The sequence below is a fragment of the Pristis pectinata genome, chromosome 30, assembly GCF_009764475.1.
Source record: "Pristis pectinata isolate sPriPec2 chromosome 30, sPriPec2.1.pri, whole genome shotgun sequence".
Classification (NCBI taxonomy): Eukaryota; Metazoa; Chordata; class Chondrichthyes; order Rhinopristiformes; family Pristidae; genus Pristis; species Pristis pectinata.
Genome location: NC_067434.1, coordinates 13008714 through 13024671, shown reverse-complemented (window position 1 = coordinate 13024671; position 15958 = coordinate 13008714). Strand labels below are relative to the sequence as shown.

Genomic DNA, 15958 nt, shown 5'->3' with positions numbered 1-15958 from the left:
ATGTGGGGGGGGGAACTGGTTACAAATGATATACTACTATAAATAAATGAGAAAGGAATACAGAACCACTCAACCTCAGAACATCCATAACATTTCTAATAATTTTTTGAAGACTAATAATTATTGTGACAGAAAAGTCAGCAACTAATGTGCACGCAGCAACGTGATGTAATATCAAAACAACGAATAGTTACATAGTAGTTTAACTTAATGACGCATCTCAAAACAGTTTGTTATCAAACATTGACATCGATATTGTGTTTCAATAACAGCATCACTTTGAAACAGACAAGCAGGAAACTATAATTGTGTGTTTCAAAGTGATGCTGTTGTTATTGAAACAATAATTTTAAAAGTGAAATTTCAATTTAGAAAAGATTTACTGCCTTATTCAAACAACAAATCATTTGTAAAATTATTTAAAAACTATTATACAAAACAAAACCATAATTTGCTCACAATGATGTACTCATTCCATTATCTGTTTTTACTGCTCACAGTCAATCCTACCCTCACCTTTTCCTGCTCAAAATTACACCTTTATTTATCCTCAACCTTGACGACATTCACGGCCGCCCTCACCCACTCCTCTTCCCGCTTACACCTGCTTCTGAAGCTGCTCCTGCCTGGCGTCCTGGCACATGCGCAGTGTTGGCGGCTGACGTCAGCGCCAGCTGTGTGCGGAGCGCGAGCGGCGGAGCAACGGCAGCGGCGCGAGGCCCGGGACCAGGGCGGGAGGGAGAGGACGGGACAGCCTGGGTCACCGCAGCCCGGAATGGAGAGGCTGCCCGTGTACCCCCGCATCACAGGTACCGCAGGCCTGGGGGTGGGGGGCAATCGCGGCCGATTACCCTTCTTCACCGTCCCGAGCCTCCGGAGTTATCTCCTCAGCGCGATTCCCGGTCCCGTCAAACCTCTGCCCGGTTTCCCCACCCCCGTCAGCCCGGTTCTCACCCAACCTTCAGCTTCAGCCCGGTGCCACCCTCACCCTCAGCCCGGTCCTCAACCCCCCCCCCCCCCCAACCCCCCGCCCCAGCCCGGTCCTCAGCCCCCACCACCCAACCCCACCCTCAGCCCCGTGCCCCGTGCCCCCCCCCCTCCAGCCCCAGCCCCAGCCCCAGCCCCATGCTCCCCCTTCCAGCTCTCAGCCCGGTAACCCCCCCCCCCCCCCCAGCAGTCAGCCCGGTGACACCCCCCCCCCCCCATCCCTCCAAACTGAAACACTACAACACAACAACAACCCCATTCCTTGTCATAAGAAATAGGAGCAGGAGTAGACCAACTGGCCTGTCGAGCCTGCTCCGCCATTCAATTAAGATCATGGCTGATTTGGCCGTGGACTCAGCTCCATCTGCCTGCTTTTTTCCCCATAACCCTTAATTCCACTACTATGCAAAAATCTATCTCACTGTATCTGAAATATTTAATGAGGTAGCGCCTATTGCTTCCCTGGGCAGAGAATTCCACAGATTCACTACTCTCTGGGGGAAAAAAACAGTTCGTTCTCGTCTTCGGCCTAAATGTACTTCCTGAAATCTTGAGGCTATGTCCCCTAATTCTATACTCACCTACCAGTGGAAACCACCTTCCTGCTGCTATCTTATCTATCCCTTTCATAATTTGATATGTTTCTGTAAGATCCCCTCTCATTCTTCTGAATTCTGGCAAGTATAGTCCCAGATGATTCGATCTCTCCTCATAGCCTCATCCCCGGAATCAACCCAGTGAGCCTCCTCTGTACGTGTGGCCTCACCTTGTCCCTCACTTTGCCCTTTATAGGATGCTATATCCCCCAGTCTCCTGCCCTCTTTCCCGACATTCCCCCCCCCCCCCAGCTCCCATGTCCCCCAAACATGCTGCCTAGCTCCCGCGAATCCCCTTGCTCCCTGGTCTGTGTCCCCCGTGCATCTCCCCGCTCCCCAGATCCCCTCCCCGCTCCCCAGATCCCCTCCCCACTCCCCAGATCCCCTCCCCTGTGTGTCCCCCTGCTCCCCGGTCTCCTCCCTGCACTTTCCCCTGCTCTTCAGTCCCCTGATCTCTGGTTCTCCTCCATCCCGCAACCCCCCCCCCCCCATTTATGAGGATGATCCCAGGGATGAAAGGGTTAACGTATGAGGAGTGTTTGGTGGCTCTCAGCCTGTACTCACTGGAGTTTAGAAGGATGAGGGGGTATCTTATTGAAATCTACTGAATATTGAAAGGCCTGGATAGAGTGGACGTGGAGAGGATGTTTCCAGTCGTGGGAGAGTCTAGGACTAGAGGGCACAGCCTCAGAATAGAAGGATGTCCCTTTAGAACTGAGATGAGGAGGAATTTCATTAGCCAAAGGGTGGTGAATCTGTGCAATTGTTGCCACAGATGGCTTTGGAGGCCAAGTCATTGGGTATATTTAAAGTGGAGGTTGATAGGTTCTTGATTAGTAAGGGCATCAAAGGTTACGGGGAGAAGGCAGGAGAATGGGGTTGAGAGGGAAAAATAAATCAGCCATGATCAAATGGTAGAGCTGACTCGATGGGCCAAATGGCCTAATTCTCCTCCTATGTCTTATGGTCTCCAGTCCCCCACAGCACGTCCCCCTGCTCCCACCCACCCCTGCACATCCTTCATCTCCCTACGTCATCCTCCCTCCTCTGCCTTTGCCCTGCCATCAGACCACCCCCCACTCCTTTCTGATAGGTTTTCACCCTCATATACAAGCTCTCTCTACTGCTAACCTCTCTCTTCCACTACATCGCTCCCACAGGTCTTCACCCCATTCTACCTAACTTCTGGCTCCCTTCCTGCCACCTACTTTCCTCCTCCCTCCTGGGTCTGCCTCACCTCAACTCCACCCTCATTCCCCCTCTCCCCTGGAAAATGCTGGTCTTCAGCTCTGTCTTTGCACCCCTTCTTTCTACCCCCCCTCCCCATTTTAACTAATGACAGACCATGCGAGAGGTAAATTGATGCCTAGGGAAGGGAGTGAGATGATAGTGACTCAGTATCATTCATGTTTTTTGGCTTAATGTGTCACTACTTTCTAGGGCTAAGACACTTCCTGTCTGATTGCAAACTTAATAAATGACAGAATTAGTCAGCATTTTCTCTCTCTCTCTCTCTCTCTCTCTGCGGCATTGTTGCAACTGATGTAAGCTTTATTGAACTAAGGTAGGAATTCTTATAGTGAAGACAATCTTTGGGTTTGGTATGTGATAAGCACTACATATTGGATTATGGTTCTGAGGGTGAGGAATTGAATGTTAATTTAGTGACAAATGTGTAATTTGTTGTCTGCTGTTATGGCTTTCAGGTAAGGATAATCTCTGACTATAATGCAAGTGGATGTTGTTGAAATGATGTTATTTACAGTTTCTTGCCTTAGACATGACAGAACCCCATGCCAAGGCAGGGATGGGTCGGAGGTATTACATTATCAAGCTTTTCATGCGTTAAACTGAGTCCAGTTGAGAGAATTAGACAACAATGTACTGAGTCAGACAGGAAGTTATTATAGGAAGGCTCCATTTGCAGCAGTAGTAGAAATTGATTCTTGTGGTTAGGAAATAAGGAGAGGGGGCAGAGAATTGCATCTTCAGAAAAGTGATGGTGGAAGAGCTTTTGTTGAAACTTTGATGAACAGTAGATGAAGATTCAGAACCTGAAGCTGTATATCTGAGTGCAAGAGATTATTTATTAAGAGCATGAATTGCCAATGTGTGCTAACTTTTTCCTCAATATCCCTTGCTGACTGAGACATTTTGGAATTACCTTGACCCACTTGCCACCTCATCTTCCAGAGGGCAGTCATTAATTGGTCAGACAAATGTGTAGTCTGAGTCCTTCCCAGGCAGATGGTAGATTTCAGGAGTTCTATGTGAGCATTCTGCTGAGTAGTGTAAATCAATTGTGTTGTAGCTATCTTCTTGATCACAAATGACCTTCAGGAGTAGCTTGCTTGCTTTCGTTCATTTATTATGAATACGATTATATACACCCAAGTTCTAATGCTTTGGGTTGGATTTTCAATGAGCTTTAATACCAGTTCTTGAATTTAAATGTGTCACTCTTTTCTGAAGCAATTAGTGCCACAATCTAAAGCAAAGCATTTCTATTTCTGTAGAGATGAGGTAGAATTGAAAAACAGAAGGCACGGTAGTGTAGCGGTTAGCGTAACGCTTTACAGCGCCAGTGACCTGGGTTCAAATCTGGCCACTGTCTGTAAGGAGTTTTATGTTCTTCCTGTGTCTGCGTGGGTTTCCTCTGGGTACTCCGGTTTCCTCCCCCATTCCAAGGACGTACGGGTTAAGACGTTGTGGGCATGCTATGTTGGCACCGGAAGCGTGGCGGCACTTGTGGGCTGCCCCCAGAACACTACACAAAAAGATGTATTTCACTGTGTGTTTCGATGTACGTGTGACTAATAAAGAAATCTTAATCTTAATCTTAAATTTCAAAGAGGTATACAAAACTAGGGAATTAATGGTGCATTGCTGGCAAGACCACGTCTGGAGTGCTATCTACGGTACAATTTTGGTCATATTTAACGAGGTGTGTACTAGCATTGGAGATAATTCACAGGTTGTTCACTAGGTTGATTCCTGAGATGAAGGATTTCTTATTGGAAGCAATTGAGAAGATCAGGCCCAAGCTTACTAGAGTACAGAAGAATGAGTGCTGATCTTATTGAAACACACAATATTCCGAGAGGACTTGACCTGGTTGATGCCAATAGGATGTTTCTCCATTTCGGTGATTCCAATGGTTGGGGGCAATATTTTAGAAGAGGTCACCCATTTAACGTGGAGGAGTTCTTTTGAAGATTGTGAATATTTGGAATTCTGTACCATAGAGAAAGGTGAAGTCATTAAATATATTCAAGGAACAGATTTTAGTCAATCTTTGTGGGGAACAAGCAGGAAAGGTGAGTTGAGGTGAAGATCAGATCAGATTTTAATGAATAATGGAGCAGGCTCGAGGGGTCATAGGGTCATTTCTATTCCTATCCTCTAATGTGTTGAAGGTTATATTGCACTTGAAGTATTGTGAACAGTTCAGGTCTTATCATTAAATACATTATAGAACTGGCACTAGAGAGATTGCAAAGTAGATTTATACATATTAAATCAGAACCAAAATTTTGTGTATGTTTGGCACTGTGGATGAAAAGATAATACTTCATGTGGGTGAGATCAGAACCTGGAGTCATAAATATAAAAATCACATTTAATTGTGGAATTTAGGTGAGACAGCTTGAGCCAGAGAGGAAATGAGGAGCTTGCTGTCACAGGACCATTGAGAAATATTTAAGGAGAAACTGGATAAACATAAGGATGCATTGACAACTTTGGTGAAGAGGGATGGGAGATGGTTTATGTGGAGCAGTTGCACTGGATTGCCTGCTTCTGTTTATACTTTGTAGCCTTTGCTCTTGCCAATTTTCTGCAATATCCAGAAGTGCTCAGCCAATGAATTATTTCCAAAAGGTGGTAACTGCTCTTTCAGAATCAGCTTTGTTATCACTGACATATGTTGTGAAATTTGTTGTTTTGTGGCAGCAGTACAATGCAAGACATAAAGACATAAAAATGACTAAGATATAAAAATAAATAGTGCAAAAGAAGAATAACGAGGTAGCGTTCATGGGTTCATAGACCATTCAGAAATCTGGTGGAGGGGAAGAAGCTGTTCCTGAAACGTATTTTCTAAATGTTGTGACATTAACCTAAATAATCAGGGTAAACGATAGTGATGACTGGTAAATATCCTGATAAAGTGTGTCTGCTTATTTTGGTTCTGTAATGTGGTTTTTAGTGAAGATATCACAAAAAAGGCAACTGTGCTTTGCCAAGTCTAGGAACTAAAGTATCTGTATACTTTTAAATTTAAAAAATCATTGAATAAAATTAATACAAATTCCACTCACAAATTCCTTGAGATTTAGGACCAATTTAGATGATAGAACTATGCTGGCGTAAATAATGTAAATCAATATTGATTATGAACCACTCCAGGTACTAAGCATACGTTGGAAAAACTCAGCAGGTCAGGCAGCATCAATGAGGAGAGAACTTTGTCTCTGCAGAGTCTGTCTTACCTGCTATTTCATACATTTTCTGTTGTTATTTCAGATCTCCAGTTGCTTTTTTATGTACAGGATTATGCTTGTAAGGGAATTATAGAACATTACAAAATGGAAATGGGCCACTTCTTCTTTCTGGATTGTGAAGGACCATATTGTAAATTTATAATTCTAAATAGGATATGTGATTTCAAATCTCAGCATCACCTTGGCTGTGTTGTAACATTGTTGACTCCATTGAAAAGATTGTATTTCAAGCTTTACTCCAGAATTTGGTCACTAAAATTGGTGTTGTTTCAGTGGAATTCGCCAAACTAATGTCCCACTGGCCTATTGAGATGTACGTAAATGAATCCTTGGCACAATTTGACAATGAGGGCTGTAGTAAGGCACCAAACTTTGTCTAAGACAATGATAAAGCTAATCTAATTAATGGGTTCAGATGATATATTTCTATAGTGAGACTTTTTTTTAGTAGAAAGCTGTTACCTAATTCCCCAGATTGTTTTGTCTGCGTGATCCCTCAGGATTAATTATTTATAATGTTCTTGCACTGAGGGATATGTCTGGTCTGCATACTTGAAGAGTAGCAGGGCCAAAAGTTGTGGTGGTATAATTTGTTATAAATTCATGTTGGTTATTCATGTTTTTAAAAATCAGTTCACAATAACTTTAAAAAAAACCTGTTCAGTATGTTGCACAGTTCTTATTTGGGCATCACTGTTTGTGAGTTTGTGAAGGCTCGGGGGGGGGGGGCGGGTTTACACTCATTGGCCACATGATTGACTATTGGAAAACCTAGATTCTTGTACCTATATCAATACTACCGTTATCTTGTAGGTGATGCAGATAGAGCAATTAACACAATTTAACATAATAGTTAAGGTAGTTAATAGTTAAGGAATAGTTAAGGCAGATAAATGAACAAAAAGGAGTTACAATTTATTTACCAAACATCGTCTTTAAATCTTTTGTCATTGTTGTGCATAACCATAGTCGTTCTATGGAGAATTTAAAAATTTTCCATTGTACAGTAAATTTCTGCATCTGTCATGCTTCTTTAAGATATGGTTTAAGATCGCCCAGAAGTTTGATTAAAGCAAGGGTCTTCTATGTCAGTTTTATTTTAATATGCTTTGTGATCTTCATTTAGTTTTCCAAGCTTCAGGATTGCCTATCATACATAGTGGTCCAAAAGACTTTGCCTGACCAAGTGGTGTTAAGTGATGTGGAGGCAAAAGTTGATGTGGGGGTGCTTGCTTTTCTTTATTTACTGGAATGCTGGCTTTATGGCATCATATTGAATGAAACGATTAATATGCAGCACCAGGGGCAACAAAGAAGTTGAGGGTCAACGAGACTATTAATCATGCAGTGTTCAGTTAGTTTTGCAAGTATCAGCTAGTTTTGTATCGTTATTTCAAGTCCACCCTGGTTGCCTTCTTGGCAGTCCCACAGGATCAAGGATGACTAAACTTCCCCTCCAGTTTTGTGGAATTTCAGGTGGTTAATAAGACCAATGTATGGATCACAGGCTCTTACACAGATGGGGCAGGTGGTGGCTAACAGCCAACTGGGTGGGTAGTTTAGGAGGTTGTCTGCTTCTTCCACCACTTACACAGGGTCTCTGGGTGCTCCATTTCATGGCTTTAAGGTTCTCAATACCATTCTGAATGCTTATCCACTTTGAGCAGTTGTAGCTCATAGATTCCCAGATGTCAGTAGGCTGTGGCCTTTCTTCAAGGAAGCCTTGAGCACATCCTTGAATCTTTTTCTCTTTGGGCAAACCTTGGAATAGAGTGTTCTATATTGGGAATCTAGTGTCGTGCATGTGACTGATGTGGCCTGCCCTGTGTAGTTGCAGCCCCTTGCCAAGGTTATTTTGACAGGACCTCCTAAACTGTGATCTTTACTATCAAGAAACCCAAGGGGATTAGGTGGATGGAACTGCCTCCACCTGCATGTTCACCTCAATTCAGATATCCCTCAACCTCAACTTACACAGATTCCAGGAGCAAAGACTTTTTAAAATTCTATTAATAAAGCATCTGCTAAATTAATTTCTTACTTTGGTGTTTTGGGTTACGAACAAAAGTCGTTTTAAGTTAAGAGGTTCTAGATTAAGTTACTGTTCCTATTTATAGAAATATTTGAATATAGTTTTGAGTTTCCCACTAGCTCCTCCCGTTGTGCCTTGTAGCAATTGATAGGTTGTTCCACTTCAAAATTTGTTAGGAAATATCGACCTTGCTATACAGCTGGGTTAATCACTTCGGACCCCTTGTGCATCAGTGTGGTTTTTGCAGCTGTAGTTTCAGCTTGATCCATGAAGGAGTAAATACAGCCAAGGGATGATCCAAATAATTTGCTTGCAGTTGAGACTGTGAAATTTTGAATGCTCTGTACTAGTCCAAAGAATGGCTAGGCAGCCTGCCTTACCTGAATGTTTTTTCACTGGTGAAAATTTTTGCTTCCAATCTACTGTATGCGGGGGATGCTGAGATATTTTCCATTCTTCTTTCAGAGGGTGAATCATGAAGCTTTTAAAATTCAACATATTAAGGATACTTAGAATACCATTTCAAGTAGTGAAGGACTCATTTAATCCATTTGAGTATTGATTGAAATATATTATGTAAGTGTGATCAGTTTCATTTTCTTCCGGAAACTGCAGAATAATAGGAAATTCTAATTAATACTATTGTCAAGATTATTCTAACATATTACAACAAATACAGATTTAAGTCGGAATCCCCACTGGCATTTACTTATTGTAACCTGTTCCTAACCTCTGCCAAGGTCTCCCCTTCTGGAAGATGGGGCATTGGCTTCACCCACAGTTGCAAGTTAAAACTCCAGCAGGGCCAATGGCCATAACAAACATTCAGATGTAACTCCTGCCTTAATAGTGATATTAATGAAAGTTGGTATAAACATAAAGCATTTTCATGCTACTTTTAAAAAGCTGCTGACACAATTCATAGAGGTTGCACAATAGACTTGAACATTATGGTTTATTGCTTACCATTCTGAAGAACAACTTTAAGTTTCCTTTGTTAAGAATGTTACTGGACAATTATGACTCACATTTTCTTAGATCACATTTATTGTAGTTTGAACAGAATATTCACTGTTTTTACATTTCATGGTCTATGATTTGGCATGTAAATCATTAGCTGGTGTTGTTTCCTGAGACAGTAATGGGTTGACTGGGGATAGCCAGTGTCGTGCAAATGACCGATGAGGCTAGCCCTGTGGAGCTGCAGCAGCTTGCTAAGGTTACTTTGACAGGACCTCCCAAACTGCGATCTTTCCATCAAGAAAGAAAAGGTCAATAGGTGGATGGAAATGCCTCCAAGTTGCACATCATCCTGACTTGGAATTATATTGCTGATCCTTCATTATCATTGGGTCCAAATCTGGAACTCCCTACCCAATAGAATTGTCTAAGTACCTTAGACAGTTGGTATCCCCAGCTATGTGCAAATAGTCCCACTGCCTTGTGGATACCTGAATAGAGGATGGGACTGTGGGAGTAAACCCTGACAGAATGTCCCCACTGCCCTGTGGGTTATCTTGGTGAAGAATGAGATTACAGGAGAAAACCTAGGCAGAAAATCAGGAGTGGATCCCTGTAGGTGGCCTGAGAGTATCCCACAATCATTCCAGCATCTCCTGCATATAGACTTGTATTGAGCCATCTTGACTTTACCTTGCCACTGGAACCAGATATGTCCAGACGAGAGAGTAAGGTTGAATCTGCACAACTTCCCTTTAATCCAAGTCATGAGCAAGTCATAGCATTAGGTCTTGTGGTGTTGGGAGAGTGTCAAAACACCATGGAATGAGGAAGGGACCAGAAATGGTGCTCCAACCATTGCCTGCTGTTTGACGTAACCTCATTAAAAGCAGTGCAAGCTCATATGAGGAAACTGAAGTGGAAGGAACAAAGAAGAAAAGAGAATTTCAAAAATCAAGAACCACTGATGCCAAGCATTCCTACACCTCTGTCACTTGTCTAAAAGGAATTTTGGAGCCCAGATTGGTCTAATCAGCCATCTCCAAGCACATTGCAACACCTTACATTAGATGTCGTGGTCTTACTCAAGAATGAGTGATGAAAAACAAGTGTTTTGACTGCAGATATCAAATGTTAGCAGTGTGCATTTTAATCTGGTTTTGATGTTGAGTATAGCTATTGGAATTGGAATCTCTGACTATTGCAGAGCCAGAACTGTTGGGTATATCAAGGTGAGTAGCAGAGATATGTAAAATTCAGAATGTTGATACTGATCTCTATCTGAAGGTTAATACCCTGGTTTTGGAGATCTTGAAAATTTTGGAGTGCCTTCTTCGGACATGCTAACTTGCGTTACACTTTGCAATGCTACCCAGAGGTTAGAGTATAGCTCACGATGAGACTTGCTAAATGTCTTTTGCAGGCTTAGGAATGTACTTCATAACCACAGAATTATTTTGATGTGTAATTATTGGCTCAGATTTTGTGATGAGTCAACCAGGTTCAACACTAATTTGAGCATTAAAAAAATTACCCTATCTTTTGCAATTATACCAGTGGTAACTTCTAGAAAATGCTAAGAGTATTGTCTATGATGAAGTGTTTCATGATGAAAGGGCCTGATTGCTTAAAAAGAGTATCATGTGGGATGTCCAAAACTTTCCCTGGCTAAAATACAATCTTATACTCAGCTATGCCCTCAGACTTTGCTTAAACTGTTAAAAACTTTAAATCTTTTAAAACTATCTGAATGCATAGTAGTAATCAGGAACTTCAAAGTACATTTCTGCTTTAACGATATGACCTGGCAGTGCTCTCATAATAACAATGTAAAGGAAGCTGGAACTAGCTATCTTTTAAGCGTCCTGGCTGTGTACATAATTATTTTAGATATTTGAATCCCTTAGTGTGTTCAAATACATCCATTGCAATAATCTGAAAAGAGCTCTGATGAATCCATTACATCTATCTTTAATTCTTATGGCCTGACGAAGGCTGCTGTTGGAAAGAGAGTTCGAATTTGAAACAAAATGGTGAAATCATACTTGCGGTTGACTAAACAATCATATAGTCATACAGCACAGGAGCAGGCCTTTTGGCCCTCATTTACACTAATCCCATTTTATTCTCCCCACATTCCCATCAACTCCCCCAGATTCTACCTTCACACTAGGGGAAATTTACAGTGGCCAATTAACTTGCCAAACTGCACATCTTTGGGATGTGGGAGGCAACTGGAGTACCTGGAGGAAATGGATGCACTCGCAGGGAGAATGTGCAAATTCCACATGGACAGCACTGGAGGTCAGGATTGAATTTAGGTTGCTTTAGTTGTGAGGCAACAAGTTTACTAGGTGCGCCACGGAACTCTCCTGAGCTAGTGGCTTGGCATCTTTTACATGCAGCTGGGGTGATGGATACGACCTCAGTTAATGTTCTCCCTCAGTTCTGCACTGAAGCATCAGTGTAGATACATATGTGTGGGATTCAAAGCACAGCCTTCTGACTTGATAGCGGGTACATGTGGTTGACAAAAGTTACAATGGTACAGATCCCTGTTCCTTCCTCTGTTCTCTATCATAGGGCTATCATAAACCCCCAGTACCTGGGAATGCTCCCTGCATGAAGTTCTGTGTCCTTGGACAAACTATGTCCCGGGAGGAGACCCAAGCACCAAATTATGACTTGATAAACTTTGAATTCTCTCCGTAAGGTTGTAATTGTTGTTTAAGAGTGTGTGTCCTTGGTGTTTGTAGTTATTAGCTAGACCCCTGGATGTAATGCTTATGTGTCCCTGTTTGCAAAAAAAAAATTATATACATAGCTTAATTCTAACCATATGAATCTGCATTTTGCATAATACATACTGACAATAGTGTGGGCAGGGCCTCATTCAGTTACATGCGGAGTATTGCGTGCAGTTCTGGTCACCTCACTATAGGAAGGATGTCGAGGCTTTAGAGATGGTGCAGAGGAGGTTTACTCGGATGCTGCCTGGATTAGAGGGCATATGCTATCAGGAGAGGCTGGATAAACTTGGGCTCTTTTCTCTGGAGCGGCAGCGGCTTCGGGGTGATGAGTTGGAAGTGTATAAAATTGAGGGGCATAGATAGGGTGGACAAGCAATATCTTTTTCCCATTATTGAGCGATCCAATCCCAGAGGGAATGCATTTAAGGTGAGAGGGGGTAGGTTCAGAGGAGACATGAGGGGTAAGTTTTTTACTCAAAGAGTGGTAGATGCCTGGAATGCGTTGCCTGATACGGTGGTGGGGGCAAATTCATTGGGGGCTTTTAAGAGTGACTTGGATGGGCACATGAATGGGAGGAAAATGAAGGGATATGGGCATTCTGTAGGTAGGAGGGATTAGCTATGTCGGCACAACATTGTGTGGTAGCACTGTAAAAGGTTTGTTTGTGAACAGAGAAAATAGCTTGTAATATTGGAAAACAACCTGAGGAAAGCCCCACAAGTAAAGGCTTGTGTTGATGCAGTGTGCACCTCAAGCCTAAATTATTTGATCTAGAAATATGAAAATTAGGAGTAGGCCATTCAACACTTTTGAGTCAGCTTTGCTATTCAATATGATCATGGATGATCTTCCAAATTCAGTATCCTTTTCCTGCTTTCTCCTCATGTCCCTTGATCTCTGTAGCCATTACTGCTATATCTAACAGTTTGAATATGTTTGGCCTCATGCCTTCTCTAAAGGAGAATTCCACTGGCTCAATCACTCTTTGGGTGAAGAAATTTCTGATCATCTCAGTTCTAAATGGCCTACCCCATGTCCTTAGGCCATGCCCCTTGGTTCTGGACTTCATCACTGGGAATATCCTGCATCCAGCCTATCAATCTGATCAGGATTTTGTAAGTTTTGATGAGTTCTCCTGTCATTCTTCTTAACACTTGCAAATGTAAGCCCAATCTTTCTTGCATCAATCCTGCCACCTAAGGAATCAGTTTGGTGAATATTCACTGCACTCCCTGCATAGCAACAACATCCTTCCTTAAGTAAGGAAACCAAAACTGTGCACAGTGCTTGAGGCATGGTCTCGCTACTTACCTGTATAATTGCAATAAGTCAGCCGTGCTCCTGTACTCAGTTTCTCTTGCCGCGAAGGCCAACAGACTGTTTGCCTTCTGAAATGCATGCTACACCTGTATGCTTAACTTCAGTGACTGGAGCACAAGGACATCCAGATATTGCTGCGCCTCACCTTTCCTAATCTCTTGCTTCGGGGATGCGTTCTTGCATCATGCCTCAGTTGCTATGGTAGGGTTTGAGTGATGGATTGGTGGATTTTAAGTTAGTTTTTTTTAAAGTACCAGTACCTTAGCTATGCCTTTTTGTTCTTCCAATTCATAGGTTCAATCAGTTTTTCATTACTATTCGCTTTCTTTGCAAGGTCCTATTAAAATCAACATTTTAAAACACCAAGTTTAAAATCTTCATCATATTTTCAAATCCCTCCATTACTTCAGTCCTTTATATTCCCAACTCTGGAAGCATTTGAGATTTCTTCACTTCTCCAACTCCGCCATTCCTGATTTTATTTACTCCACAGTGAATGGCATGCTTTAAGCTGACTTACCTCAAAGGTCTGGAATTCCTTCCCTTTCCTTCTCCAGCTCACAACCTCTTTTTTGTTTATGATTCTCCTTCAACCCTGCTTGTTTGACCCAAGCATTTGGTGATCTGTTGTAATGTCAATCTGTGACTTGGTGCCAAAATATTTTTATCTCCTTTTTTAATATTTTGCATTTTCACTTTATGGGATGTGAATATCACTGGAAAAGTTCATACCTCATTGCCCTTGTGAAGATGATGGTGGGTCAGCCTCTTGAATTGTGTCAGTCTATTACTATGTCAACGGCTCTGAGAAAATGCAATTTGAGTTAGGCTTGCCTATTATATGAAAAGAACTTACAAAAAGTAGTTCTTAAAAAAATTGCATGTTTGGTTAATATGTTAAACAAAGCAGATTGTGTTAACACATCTCGGTTTGCTCTAGGAAATCTGGAATTTGCAATGCTTTTGAAATTCAGTTGGGAACTGACTATGCATTGTAACTTTCATTAAGGTAAATGGAGTCGGGTTAAGTAAGAACTATAAAGCAAAGGTAACACAGTGGCATATTATTGCATATTAGTGCAATTTGCTTTCTAATGATTTGAGGGTTTGGAGTAAATTGTGCTATTCTGCAGTGGGGCACAGTCTTGGGCAAAGGATGAGTACATTGATCAGTACTTGTAGTGCTGAGAATTAATAGTTTTCATTTTTTAATCAAAATTCTTAACATATACTTAACAAATTCTTAACAAAATACTTCAACAAAAACAAAAGCCCTCAACCTTCTAACCTCAAATAAAATCCATGTTTGTGACACATGGCCTCACAATACTTCAGTTCATGGTATCATCCTGACAAACCTGTGGTGTACCCAAGTCCAACATATGTATTGGCAGAAGCCTCAGCTTTGTTGCTTTCACTTTCCATCTCAGTGAATTGCCAGCCTGACAGCGTTGAATGCTTTCCCCACCTTTGTGCCCATTGCTTCAGTCAGAAGTCTTCACTTTAGACAATGAACTTATTTTTCCTGTCTTCACAATTCTTAATCCGCTGGTTTCCTTCCCTCTGGTCTTTTAACCTCTCTAGCTGTTTTCATTGCAAACTACTGGTGTGACATTGACCTTCTCAATTTTTCTCCTCCATTTACTCAGTCTGACCTGCCCTATTCTGAACTTGGAGCACACTGCTCCCTCAGGGCTAACTAATGTTGTTATTAAGCTTGTTGACAAGAGTAGTGCTGTTGTTGAACGACATACCTAATCCTCACCACACAGAGGCTGAAAGTCGATTTTCGTAAACCTCCTGATGTATTCTCTTGGACCATCATCGTATTATGGAATGTCAGGCCATTGATTCCCTTGTAGTCACTGATCTCATTTTGTCTAGAGATCTTCCTCCCCCACCTTCCCCTTCCCCAGACTCCAGCCCCTCAGGCCCTTTTGCCTCTTACAGCCCACATTAATCTCCGCCTACGATCTACAAGCAGGACTGTCCTGGGAGACTCAATTATTTCTGTCTGTTCTTGTCCCACAGAACTCATCTGTTCCTAACTTGAATCTCTTGTTTCACTCCTTGTCCAGTCTCTTTCCACCTACATGTAAAGAATTTCTGATGCCCTCCATCACATTAACTGTTTCCTGACTTCAGATGGGTTACTTTTGGCATTGATGTGCAATCTCTATTCAGTATCATCCACTTCAGATGATCTGAGGTGCTTTGGCTTTTTCCTTGAACAGAGTTCAATCACTATTCCTTTGCTACCAATCTCCTTTGCTTGGCTGAATTTATTCTCACATAAAACTTCCTTTAGCTCCACTCACTTCCTACACGATTGTGATTCGATTCCCGTCGCTGTCTGTAAGGAGTTTGTACGTTCTCTCGTGTCTGCGTGGGTTTCCTCCGGGTGCTCCGGTTTCCTCCCACATTACAAAGATGTACGGGTAGGTTAATTTGGGTTTAAAATGGGTGGTGCGGACTCGTTGGGCCGGAAGGGCCTGTTAACACGCTGTAAATAAAGAACAAAAAAAAATACAAGTGAAATATGGTATTATGGAAGCCCTTGTGGGTCCAAGATATGCCAATCTTTTCATGAGATATTTGGAACATTCCTCGGCTCACTTGGGTCACCTCTATCACCTCTTCTTCCAATACACTGATAAATATGTTGATGCTGTTTCCTGCTCTCACACTGAACTAGAAAATTTCATCACCAATGCTGTCAATGTATACCCTGCTCTCACTTCTGGTGCCTTTCCCTTCTCTTCTGTTTGCTCCACAAATGTGATCTTGCTTCCAATTTCCTTTCACTCTGA

The 15958-nt window shown here is 42.1% G+C and overlaps 1 protein-coding gene across 5 annotated transcripts in view; it reads left to right on the top strand.

Moving 5' to 3' along the window:
* Window positions 1-648: 648 nt before the first annotated feature.
* Window positions 649-15958, top strand: part of LOC127584733 (serine-rich coiled-coil domain-containing protein 2-like) — a 532360-nt gene continuing 517050 nt past the window's right edge. For 3 of the 5 annotated variants that reach the window (XM_052041643.1, XM_052041646.1, XM_052041645.1), the window contains exon 1: window positions 675-809. The gene's annotated coding sequence lies outside the window, so the exon portion shown is untranslated. Of the gene's footprint in view, window positions 810-15958 lie in introns of all 5 variants that reach the window. The other 2 variants (XM_052041642.1, XM_052041644.1) reach the window with 2 other exon arrangements.